Raw genomic sequence first — 14,119 nt, forward strand, 5'->3', positions numbered from 1 at the left:
CAGTTTATCTTAGTAACTTTGTTTACCCCACAAGGATTGGAATGACCTCAAGGATGACCTAGGAGGAAAGATGTTTGCACTCAAGACAAGCTGGATCCCTACAACATTATGTGTTCAAAATTAAACACTAGTAATTTATCTTTCATCTGTCTTAAGATCTTCTTGACAGGCTAAAATAATGGATCATAACTAACAACCAAAAAATTAATTTACAGGCCAGTGTCACGTTGTAGGGGATAAGGCCACCACTTACAATGCAAGCATCCCATACGGGCATCAGTTCCAGTTCTAGATGCTCCACTTCCAATCCAGCTCCCTGCTTATGTGCCTGGGAAAGCAGCAGAAGATGGCCCAAGTGCTTGGACCCCTGCACCCACATGGAAGACCTGGAGGAAGCTTCAGACTCAGCTTCAGCCAGGCTATTGTGGCCATCTGTGGAGTGCACAGGGGATGGAAGATATCTCTCCCTCTCTCTCTGTAACTCTTTCAAATAAACGAACAAATGCTTTTACAAAAATTAATTTGAAAAGGAAAACAGAAAAATCCTAGTGGGATAATATCTGCCCCGTGTGTTAGAGCATGGGCTTGGTAATCAGCCTGCCAAGAGTTTAATCCTGGTGTCACCACTGACTGGTAATGAATCCTTCATTAGTTAAGTGTGTATGATGGTAATGGTGGTGGTGGTGGTGGCAATGATGATGATGATGAAGATGCCTACCTCAGGGGGTAACTGAGAATAATCAGAAAAATCACCTTGGGTAGTCACTGGCAACCAATCATCTTGCAATAAGTGTTTCTTGTTAAATTAGTTGTTGTTGCCTGAAATACTTGCATGAAATTAAAGCCTTTATTTTTTCCTTGTGTATTTGTTTTCATCTCATATTTGTTTTCTAATCTTTTATTTCAGAATATTTTTAAATTTACAAAAAAAATTGTGAGGAAGTAGTACAAAGAGTTCTCAAATATCCTCACCCTTGTTCACCTATTAACATTTCGTATTTAGGGCCAGTGCTGTGGCGTAGTGGGTAAAAAAAAGCCGCCGCCAGCAGTGCCAGCATCCCATATGGGCACCGATTCGAGTCCTGGCTGCTCCACTTCCGATTCAGCTCTCTGCTGTGGCCTGGGAAAGCAGTAGAAGATGGCCCAAGTCCTTGGACCCCTGCATCCATGTGGGAGACCCGGAGGAAGCTCCTGGCTCCTGGCTTCAGATTGGCACAGCTCCAGCCATTGCAGCCTTCGGGGAGTGAACCAGTAGATGAAAGATTCTATCTCTCTCTCTCTTTCTCTCTCTATGCCTCTTCTGTCTGTGTAACTCTGCCTTTCAAATAAATCTTTTTAAAAATATCATATTAGTAACTTTGTCACAATTAATTAGTGGTTAATTAACATAGAGCCTTTAAAGCCATATACAGAGAAAGTTGTGACTTGGGAAGTATAACTCCAGTTTAGTGCATAAGCCTTGGAATAGGTCTGACCCAGAATCACATACTGCCACTGACATTCACCAGCTATTTGGCTTCAGGAACATGACCAAAGCTCTCTAATCCTTGTGTCTTCATTTGTAACAGTGATCATAGTGACCTTATAGAACTGTTTCAAGGGTTCAGACATTACACAGACCTGGAAGAGTGACGACAGCTTAGCAGTAATATCTTCTTTTGTTACTGTTAAGTGGCTACTGTAAAAGCTGTTCTTTATTTCTATAATACGGTGAAACATTCTTGGGAATTTTTGAATTATAAGTCAAGGTAAGACTTAGCTTAGTGCTAATGTCTTAGTGATAATAATATAATATTTCTGGAATACCAAACTTTGTCCTGTCTTCCTTCATTAATCTTGCTTCCATTTTCTCTATTTCTAATGGTATCTACTATTTTCAGCTCAAGTCCTTGACAGCTTTAGCTAGCATTATGTCAATTGTCTTCTAATTTTATCCATTCTCAGTAACTGTAAATCTCAAGGTGTTGGAAGGTTGATTTTATCATAATTTTTAGTTTTTAAAGATGTTATTTGTTTACTTGAAAAGCAGAGTGAAAGAGAGAAATGGAGGGTCAAGGTAGGGAGGGGAGGGACTTACATCTACTGGTTCATTCCCCAGATGGCCACAATGACTGGGGTTGGGCCATGCCAAAGCCAAGATCCTGAAACTCTAGCCGGTTCTCCCACATAGCTGGCAGGAAGCTAACACTTGGGCCATCTTCTGCTGCTTTCTCAGGTCCATTAGCAGGGAGCTAGATCAGAAGGGAGGCAGCTGGGATTTGAACTGATGCTCTGATATGGGATGCTGGAGTGGCAAGCAACAGCTTAACCTGCTTTGTCACTATATTGCTCCTGAGTATCATAATTTTTCAGAGGAGAAAACTGACTGATATTGGATTATATCCATATAATTGTTTTTATTTTCTCCCCTTTCAGATTTTGTCCCCATAGCATCCTTAAGCAACCCAACATGTATTTATTGTAACTTGATGGGAATGCAGTAAACATGTCTTTCTTCCTGGTGCTGTCCCAGGATTTCTATATAACAATCCTTTCAACAGTGTCTTTATAGGTTAGTAATAGTGCATTTATTGACCCCTTTGGATGAGAACAGTTCTTTTATACATTTCAAATTTGAAGAAACTGTGACTTGGAGACAATACCACTAAAGGAGAAAGAAGCTGAGATTCAGTGTCAGGTCTGTAAGCAGTGAAAGCCCAGAACAAGGCTATTTCCTGTGTGTATCTAGTGGAGCTTGTTCGGCTTCTTACTTACTTGCATAGGTTACTGTAAATGTGTAACATACCATCCTTGGCTTCCAGTTGGTTTTAAGGAAGTTGGCGCATAACCAAATGTGAAATACTTTAGATATTAGCTGCTGTTATGTGGCTGTTTCCTATAACTGCTGCAAGATGTACAGAAAAGAAAGCCTGTTTTATCAGAGATGAATTCCTGGAAAAGGTGGAGTTTGGACAGGATGTGAAAAGTGGAAGAGAGGTTAGACAAAAGTTTTCAAGAAGTCCTTAAAGTGTAATAGACAGAGGTAGCTTAACAATGGGCATGGTGGTGATGAAGATTAGGAATTGGGAAATAGGAAATTATTGAAAATAGGAATTTTTGCCCCATTTAATTGCCATGATTTATTAGTGAGAACTAGAGAACCATTTCTAGTTCTTGAACAAGAGACTGAAAGATGCATGGTATATTTTCAAAAAATTAATCTTGTAGTAAACATTGAAGAAATAGTTCAGTGGAGAACAAGATGGCAGGGAAAGATATTATAAAAAAACTATGTTGTAACCATGGTGATGACAAGACAACAAATCTTTAGTTAAGATGGAGTGATCTGTGTACCACCCTTTCTCACCCATCTCAGTTTTACATCCTGGACTTGATGTAACACATATTTGTAACTCACTTTAGGATTTTGAGGAATTAATTCTTATCATTTGTGTAACAAACTGAAATAATCATTTCCCTCTAAGATATTTCTTTTAAAGCACAGAAATCCGAGACATTTATTTCTGTGTAGATGTGCACTTCAGATGAATCAGAATTGCTCTAGGTGTTTGTCTTGGGAAATAGAACCAAAGCTCTCAGGCTGGAATAGTTTCCTATTTGATTACTTTCAACAATACTATTTTGCTTTGTAAAATTAAGGTCTGTTGTTTTAGTCTCCCTACAAGATTTTCCCTAAGTCCAGTCCATCTAAGAACTCTTATATGATCTTTCACTTATGCTCAAACCAAGTTTCCACAAATATTATAAAAATAGCTTTGTCTTCTCACCCTCAGGTCATAAGAACCTGAAAGTAAAAATAGAAACATGAATGGTACAGAAAACACCTTGTATATGTTCTTTCCTTTTATATGTGAGGAATGTGAATTTCCAATTGATTTAAAGTCCCTTCCAATTGCACCTACTGGCATCTCCCCTTTGCTTTTTAGGTTTTTCCATAGCATTTGCCATTTTTTCCCAGCATGCATTGGTGACTGATTACACTTCTGCCTTTTTGTCCTCCCCAAATCTGGCTGTAATGTGAGATTCCTGTTTCACCCCATGGTTGGGGCCTTGATGTTTGCTTCCATTTTCTTTGCCTTGTGGATACAGCCTTTGCCATTATATTATCTGAAACAGGAGCCAATAGACTTTCCAGTTTGGCCCTGCATTGCTGGCCATGGAGCAAGGCTACCTTACATGCTGAGCATTTTCAGAAGTTACAGTGAGGCAGTTTTTACTCCCCATTGAATTTTTCTTCATTGAGCTATCACAGGGAACAGAAGTCTGGGGAACACATTATGTGTTCTCACATTCATCTCTTCCAAATGCCCAACCCCTTCCAAGCATGAGCCTTTCTTCCTGAACTGAATTTGTGTTGTTTAGCTCTCACTCCACTTGGGCAAGCTTGTTCTTAGCAGTTTCTTTGCTCTCATGTAAATAATCTCAATGTTAGACAAGTCTGACACCCTGAGTGCACATACCTTGGAAAATTCTCAAGCTGAGATTCCCTGCTAGGTAAAGATACAGAATTTTTCTTGTAATGAACTTCAGAGAGTGAGGGCATTGAGAACTAGCTTCTTTAACCAAAGACTGAAGTAAAGGAACAGCAGGAAGGAGTAAGAAAACATATCTAGTAAGATGCTTTCTTTCTTTTTGAAAAATGCTATACTGATATTGTTTTTTATTTAAAAAATCCAGCTCAGTCCTTTAATAGTTCATAATCCATAACAGATAAAGCATTATAGAATGTCATTTTAGACTATTTTTCCATTAATTAAAAAATATTTGACAGGCAGAGAGAAAGATACACATACACACACACACACACACAGAGAGAGAGAAAGACAGACAGATAGACATAGAGAGACAGCTCCCTTGTGCTGGTTCACTACACAAGTGTGCACAATGACCAAAGCTGCACTGGAGCCAGGAGCGACGAATGCAACCCAAGTTTCCAATGAAGGTGGCAGAAAGCCAATCACTTGAGCCAGCCACACTGGCTTCCCAAGAGAGTCTGCATTGACAGGAAGTTAGAGTCTGGAGCCAGAGCTGGAAATTGAACCCACGCATTACAATGTGGGACATGGGCATCTTAACCACTAAGTCTCCTCGTATTTTTTCTATTTAAAGAAGTGTTCTAACAACCTATTTATTATTCTTCACAGCTAGGCTTACTTATAAAATGACATTATGTTTACCACCTCTTATATGCGCTATTTGGATCCACTCAAATCCCCATTACTGGGTTTTTCCATCCATCTGTCAGTTGCAGGTGTTAGCTCCTGACAGGTTATGGCTGTTCCCTTCTCCAGAGGATTATTCTTGGCTGAGGGAAGGTGCCTCAGACAGAAGTTCCTATATGTTGAACCTTGTCACCACTACTACTTCAAGATCCTTGCATAACACTATACACAAAAATTCATTCTCTCATGGAATAAATGGGAAGAATTTCTTAAAATAGTCATTAGGAGGTGCTAATTGTAAACTAACTGATAAGTAGTAATCAGAAAAGAAATCAAGCAATTCTACATAAAAATTAGCAAAAATATAAACAGACATTTAACATAAATCACTGATGTAAAATAAACATATGAAAACTTAATCTTCTTTTGTAAACTTGGAAACTAAGACTATGATGATGTGCTATTTTACCTGCCTTTGATAAGTGAAAATTAATTCTGATAATATCAAATGTTGGTGAGCATTCATCATAGTCTCAATGTATGCAATCACACTGGGAAACACAGTGCAACATATAGTGTTCATATAGCCTACAAGACAACAATTCCACTTTTAAGTATATTTGAACAAAGCTTTTGTACATGCCAATTTCATTCACAGTAGTATTACACAAAATAGAAAATCTGGAAGCACAGCAGAAGGGATAAACAATTATATTTATGTATAATTGGATATTATATATATATGTGAAAGTTAGTGAAACAACTGTGCCATGAAACTTAACAACATAATAATCACTTAAAAATGAGTCACAGAGAATATGTATATTACGATGTTATAACATTTTATAAAACCACAAAAGATATGAGGTCATACATATTTTTACATAGAGATGTATACCCACATAAAGATATAAATAAATGAAAATAAAGGCTTGAGTACTCAAGAATCTGAATGTTGATATTAAGGAGTATAAAGAAACAAGAGCACCTAGGAAGAAATGAAGAAGTACTAGGAATATTATTTAATCCGATTGGATAACATATCCATGGATATTCAAATTATTATTATACCTTTAAGATCACATATATGTTTGTGCATTATTTTGTATATTATATATATCATATATATTATAAATATTTAAGAAATAAAATTTTATAAATCATGGGGCTGCCTACAATACCAGCATCTCATTCAGATGCCACGCTGTGCCCTGGGTGCTCCATTTCCAATCTAGTTTCCCATTGTTAATGGCCTGGGAAAAACAGCAGAAGATGGTCCAAGTATTTGGGCCTCTGCCACTTACATGAGAGACTCGGATGAAGCTCCTAGCTCCTGGTTTCAGCCTTGGCCTTTGTGGTCACCCAGGGGAGTGAATCAGCAGATGGAAGGTCTCGCTCTCTCTGTCTCTCCCCCTCTCTGTGTAACTCTGACTTTCAAATAAATAAACTAATCTTTTAAAAAAATTAGAAATGATGACCAGTATGAGAAAAATTCAGTAAAATTTTAAAATAAAATTCTAGTCTTTTTGATTAACTAGTTAATTTTCTGTTGTCAGGTATATACAAATGTCAACTTTTAAAAGGAAAGAGTAGCTGGCCTCCAAGTTAAAATAAGATATATTTTAAAGGGGCTGGTGCTGTGGCGCAGCGGGTTAATGCCCTGGCCTGAAGCGCAGGCATCCCATATGGGCACCGGTTCTAGTCCCGGCTGCTCTTCTTCCAATCCAGCTCTCTGCTATGGCCTGGGATAGCAGTAGAAGATGGCCCAAGTCCTTGGGCCCCTGACCCTTGTGGGAGACCTGGAAGAAGCTCCTGCCTCCTACTTTGGATCAGCACAGTTCTGGCAGTTGCAGCCATTTGGGGAGTGAACCAGCAGATGGAAGATCTCTCTCTCTGTCTGTACCTCTCTCTGTAACTATCTTTCAAATAAATAAAATAAATATTTTTTTAAAAAAATATATTTCAAGGATTCCTACATCAACATGAGTTCCCTATAAGCATTCTTTCACTCTGAAATGCAGAGTTATTCAAGTGTGGTAGTATGGCTGAAAATAAATTTTGCAAGTTGAAGAGTGGAGTACAATACTTGCTTTCTAACATTTGTCCTGCAAGATAAGATGAGCACAAAATTATGCTTTGGGGCTAGCTCTAAATGTCATTCAGTTTGCAAGGGCGTGTAGTTCTTAAACATTAACTTGACAACTTTGAGATGTGCAGTTCTTTCAAAACTCTATCTTAATAAATGGACACTAACTTTTATTGATCAAGCAAAAAATAGTAGTGGCTTGGACTATATTGTATTAGAAAGTATTTTTATAATGGGACATTGTCTATTATATAAACTAACCTTTTATCTTTTCAATTACTGTATAAGGTTTTCCATTTAAAACTATTTTAAGTTAAATGTTCTGTTGCAAAATATGGCATAAGAAATTTCAATGTTAAAAGACTATAAATTATTTAATTAAATCTTCTTGTATATGCAATAAAACTAATGGTATTAATTATGTGTAGCTAAAGAGCAATAGCCTTGAACTCACATTTGATTTCTTAATCCATGCTTTTGGCAATGAATTATCAAGTTTAATGAATACAAGTTGAGACTTTTCCTACCTTTTAACTAATTAATTAGACTAATATTCCTCATTCTCATTAAAATCTCAGAGGAGAATCATATAGAAACATTATTTGCTAATTTGTTAACTTTCCATATTTTCTATAGTAACCAATAGTAAAAATAAAATTAATACATTGTAATGTATTTACTTTTCACTTAATCAATTATCAAGTGATAGCTAGATTTAAATCTGAATACAATGACATTATTAAAATCAGAAACAGTTTAAGATAGCTAAATAAAGTATAGAAATATGTGGAAATTTTACTTAACTATAATTCATATGGAACGTAAATATGAAATTTTGGACAGTAATTATTGAGAAAATGACCATGATATAGAAGCATGCATATGGTGCATTTATGGTATCCAATTAAAAACATAGTCATATGTAAATATGCATGAAAGAAAGACTTTGATGCGTCAGCTTCACATTTCTACTTTTCCAAAATAGTTCACTGAGTTTTCGCTACCTTTATAACAATATCCCCCTAAAATCCAAATAAAACATTAATCTAAGACTCATAATATATTCAAGGAGAGTCTTACATATGCCTTGAAATTTATTTACTCTGAAGTCCTTATAATTTAGCATGATATAGAATTGAAATCATTTGTGGTGACTATAATCAATTATTAAATTTCACATAAAATTGATTATAATCTTTTTCAATGCTTTACTTTCTAATAGACTAGGATCTAATCTCCTACTAAAAACTATATGCAAAAATATAAAATATATATACAAGTTTAAACAAAAATATACATTACATGAAAAAAGAAAAAGTTTTGTTGGGGAGCGTTGGGGAGACCCCTGGCTAGACTTGTCTCTGCACTTACAGGAATTCAAGGAAGAGATGTAAATAAAGGTGAGCATTTAAGCAAGATTTATTTAAAGGCAAAGTAAAAGTACACATTCAATGAGAGTGGCAACTATGTAATGTATATGATTCAGGGTCATCCTTTTATACAGTACAGGGTGGTTTGTAGGCCAGTGTTTAATTGAATGTTAAATAGGAGAGAGTTTGGGTGGGTTTGAGTACCACTCACTTCTGTGCTATCTTTTGGGAACTCTTGGAAGTGTCATGGAGCCTGGTGCATGATGGAAATGGGTGTGTGGATGTTGCATGATGGGGAGCAAGGCTCAGGTGCGTGATGGGGAATGGCTGTGCTGAGTTTGCAGCCATGTTGGCTATTTCTAGCTGGCTAAAGACCTGCACAGAAGGGTTGTGGTTTGAGAGGTGTGAGGCTGTGGCTGCAGGTGCTGCTGAGGACATCCTCAGCTACTCATCACCACCAGCTACCTGCCTACATAATTTTCACTAAATACCATGCGGACTAGATGGTTTTGGGGACAAGGCGTGCAATTGCCTGCAAGAAGAGCACCAGTACATTAATGTTTGGTCAGCAAACAGGATGAGTAAGCTTTAAAACATTGTCTAGAGTGAAGAGAGTGATTGCCTTAGATGGTTTCCTTTTCTTTTTATTATGTGTTTCCTTTCAGTCTAGAAAACTGTTTACACTTACCTCTTCTAAATACTTCCCATTCCACTAAACTTCATTTCAGTACTCAGAAACATTTGAAACTATTTTAGAAATTTGCAAGATTTATCCATGCCCTCAGGTAAACAAGAAATCAAAATCAAAAGAGGTTGTTGGAACCTTATTACAGGTGAATTCTTTTACCAGTGCCTTGTTGACTCCTTATCTAGTTTCCCATTGCAAATATGATTATATCCTCCTTCTGTAATGTCTGCAAAGCTTTCCTTGCCTTTCTCTGACCTCACTGAGTTAAATAATGTCTTCCAACAAGAAAATCCTCAAGAGCTCTGCTTTTACCTCAGAATTTCTATGAAAGGGAAGATATTGTGGTGCAGCTATTTTATCTGCTGTTTTGGATGACACATTCTATATTGGAGTACCTGGTTCAAGCCTCAGCTACTCTGTTTCTAATCCAGCTTTCTGCTAACACACATGAGAGGCAGCAGATGCTGGCTCAAGTGCTTGGGTCCCTGCCACCCATGTGGGAATCCTGGATGGAGTTTCTGGCTCCTGACTTTGGCCTGGCTCAGCCCCAAGTGGTTACAGATATTTCGGAGTGAACTAGAGAACAGAAGATCTCTTTCTGTCTCTTCTTCCCTTCCTATCACTTTGCCTTTCAAATAAATAAATCTTAATGAAAACAGTTGCTTTTTTTTTTAAACCTAGAAACCTTTTATTTAAGGTATACAAACCATGCATTTATATATACAAGTTTAGGAACATAATGATTCTTCCCACTCTATCCTCAATTGAAACAATTTCTATGAAAGCAATTGAATGAATTTGCTGTTATTAATATATTAATTTCTAATTTTTATTGACAATCCATGTATGTAATCTGTCTAAGATTTTAAATAAACAAGAGGCCATTTCCTGATGGAGGTCACTGTAGCAGCAAAGGTAGACTTGCAAACATTTTTTTGTTAGACTTTATTTTTTAGAGTAGTTTTAGTTCCAGAACAAAAATTGAACAGAAGGCACAAAAATTGTGCATGGTCCATGCATCTACACAAGCACAGCCTCCCATTATCAACATCCCTCATCAGGGTGGTATATTTATTACAATCGATACACCATTATTATTTAACATCCATATTTACATTAAGGCTCCCTCTTAGTGTTGTATACTCTCTGGGTTTGGACAAATGTGTAACATAGCCACTATTATAGTATCATATACAGTGTCCTGAAAATATTCTATGATCTGCCTATTCATCTTTTTTTTTCCCATTAATCCCTGGTGACTGTGGATCTTTTTCTTTCTCCATAGTTTTGCCTTTTCCAGAATGTCATTTGTTGAAATCATGCAATATGTAGCCTTTTCAGATTGTCTTCTTTCCCTGAGTACCATTCACTTAAGTTTCCTCTATGCCTTTTCAGGATTTAGTAGTTCATTTCTTTTTAGCATTGAATAAGATTCCACCATCTGAACGTACTATAGTTTATTTATTCACTCACCTACTGCAACCTATGCAGCTGCTCAAATATCAGTGTGCAAGTTTTTGTGTAGACATAATTTTCAAATGTTTTGGATAAATACCAAGGAACACAATTGTTGGATTGTTTGGTAAATCTGTTCAACTTTTTTTTTTTTACTTTTTAAAAGATTTATTTATTTATTTGAAAGGCAGTTACAAAGAGAGAGAGGGAGGGAGAGGTCTTCCATCCACTGGTTCACTCCCCAAAGGGTCACAAGAGCTGAGACTTGGACAGGCTAAAGACAGGAGCCAGGAGCTTCATCCAGTTCTACAACATGAATGTCAGGGGCCCAACTACATGGATCATCTACTGCTGCTCTCCCAGGTGCGTTAGTAGGGAGCTGGATCAGAAATGTAGCAAAGAATAGAACCAGCACTCAAAAGGGGGGCTAGTGCTGCACACGCCAGCTTAATTTGCTGTGCCACAATGCTGACCCCAACAAATGTTGTTTATATATTCTGCTTCTTGCTAATAGAGAAATAAAGAAAAAGGCATCTAAAATGAGCAATTAATAATGCCCCTAAGGTGAGTGGGGAGATTCAGGCATAGGTACATGGACTTCTGAATACCATCTCAAAAGACAAATTACACTTGCCAAATTACGCATTATACTGTATTTCAAGTGTCAGTATCAAATGATATTAGAAATGGCTTTTGAATAAGCCAATAAGTGTGATGTTAAATAGATAATTCCTCCCATGCAGAATGATTTGAAAGGTGATTATTATTTATGATACATTCTGTTTTCATGTTAACTTGTTAACATCTTTATTTTACCCGTAAATTCAGATTTTTTTTCTTCTTGAATTTCTTTATTTTTGTTTTTCATATATATAGAGGTGCGAGTATGGGAAAGAAGGAATGTGCAAATACATTCATTACTTTTTGGAGGAAATAGGGTTACTGAGTACATAGAATATTTTCCATATTTAGCTTTCATAAATATGAAGCATTACTTTCTGTTTTGCCAAGTAATTTAGTTGATAATTATATGAAGCATATTTTGAACAACAGGTCCCAAGTAGGCTGTTCTATTTGAAATTGGAGAATGGATTAAAAAAGTATTCACTTTAATAGTATATCAGAAATTCTTATACATAGGTAGGGTTTGTGGAAAGAATCCTAAGAAATACTCTACCTTGAACAGAGGGAGATGTGTGTGTGTGTGAACTCTTGTTTGGCCTGGGATTTTTGGTTTTCCAAATGTGAATGAAATCAGAGTTGCCAAGAAGTAGCAAAATCTGGCCCTTCAGGAGTTTCCATAATTCTGCAAGCACATGACCTCATGATATGTTTTTCCAGCCTTTTCAGTCTAGGCATGGAAACTTCATGCTCTCCAGGCAGTGTCATCATACCTTCAAGTTGTCAATTGAGTCTGTTTGAATCAGCTACTTACCTAGAATTATGTTATTTAGATTTTATCTTCATTTAATTTTAATTTTTATTTAATTTTTTAAAAATTAATTTTATTTGTTATACAAGTTTCCTATATTTTCTTTATACAGATTTAGGAACATAGTTGGATTCCCCCCAACTTTCCTCTTCCACACTCTAACCCTTCGTCCCCCTCCCTTTTGGATTCCCATTCATAATTTTTACCATGCTTTATTTTCTGTATACTTAATGATCATATATTTATCCCTACTCTAATAAAGGAGTTCAACAAATAGTATGAAGAGAAAGAAAACAAAATAGGACAAAACAAAACGCTGTTCCTCAATGGAAGAAACAAGGGATATAAACAATCATTGAATCTCAAAATGTCTATTTCAGTCCAATACATTACATTTCAGGTATTCTGTAAGTTACATTGGATCAGGGGAACATATGATATCTGTCTTTTTGGGATTGGCTTATTTTATTAAGTATAATGGCTTCCGGTTGTGACCATCTTGTTGCAAAAGACAAGATTTCATTTCTATTTTCAGGTGAGTAGTATTCAATAGTGTATATATACCATCATTTATTTATCCAGTTTGAATCTTTATGACACAAGGTGGACAGTGAATGAACTAGTCTGTGGATCCTTATAACTTCCTATTCAGTTCTGGTTTCTCTTGCTGGGGTTCTTAATTTTCTTATGTAAGAAACATACATTCCTTGAATTTGCAAGTTGCTCTATAAATACTGCTACACATCCTCATCTGTGATGAATTTCTGTATTCATTGGACAGCACCATGCTCATCAGAAGGCCTTTGTTATATAAAAAAAATTCTCCCCTTTTACATATGAAACCAATGAATTGTAAATGTCTTCCAGAAAATGCTGTATGAGAACTAGGAGATAGTATTTCAGCATTTCTTTGTATATCATCATCCATGTCAAAGTTTGACTTGTCAAAAGGATAGCTAATATCCAAAATATGAAGTTACAGGCTTTGAATATTTTCCCAGTTTATATCTTCAAAATCCACATGCTTTTGAAATATTTAATTCTATTTTGCCCTCGGTGACACTCTTTTCCATGGATTATTCTGTGAATGATGACTTTGGCTTCTACAGGCATACCCATGATGTGAGATGGAAACTGCTATCACTCTTCATGTTTCGTGATTCTTCCTTAGGTTGCCATTAACAATCCTGCATAAAACCATTCCCTCACACATGCAGATACCTGGAAACCGCCAGTCATATTGTGGGTTGTATTTTCCCATTCCATCTTCTATTGCATATAGAATTTCAAGTGAGATGCAGTTCAGCACAATAATAGCCATAGAAAGCTAAATGAGTCCTTCATCATTTATGTTCAACCATGACTGAAAGACAGCCAAGGGAATGAAGATCTTTAATATTCAAACGAACATGTCAAGTTTAAGGTCCCTGTGAACACAATGAAGTTGATAGATGGAACCTATACCTAACACTCTTTCACCAACATAGAATCTTACCAAATCATCTGAAATGTTATTTGCAAACTTACTAAACAGTATCAATAAATCACTGCTCACTTAAAGTACAAATGCATTTCATCTTAAAAGCATCAATGTTTTATTGTCTTAAAAATGCTTTTTAAGATGACAAGCAGAGTAACAATGAAGTGATCCTCTATTCAGCACAATTTACAAACACATCAAGTACTTGAAAAAGCTTTCTCTGCTTTTGTTTTAAAAAAAAGTGTATTAGTTTATTTGAAAGAGAATTACAGAAAGCAAGAGGAAGAGGGAAAAGAGAGACAGAAATCTTCCATCCCTGAGTTTACTTCACAAATGACTGCAACAGGGGCCCAAGCACTTGGGCCACCCTCCACTACTATCCCAGGTATATTAGGGAGCGGAATTGGAAGTGGGGCACGCAGAACTGGAATCCAGTGTTTATATGG

This window comes from Lepus europaeus, chromosome X (genome assembly GCF_033115175.1).
Source record: "Lepus europaeus isolate LE1 chromosome X, mLepTim1.pri, whole genome shotgun sequence".
In the NCBI taxonomy this organism is placed as follows: domain Eukaryota; kingdom Metazoa; phylum Chordata; class Mammalia; order Lagomorpha; family Leporidae; genus Lepus; species Lepus europaeus.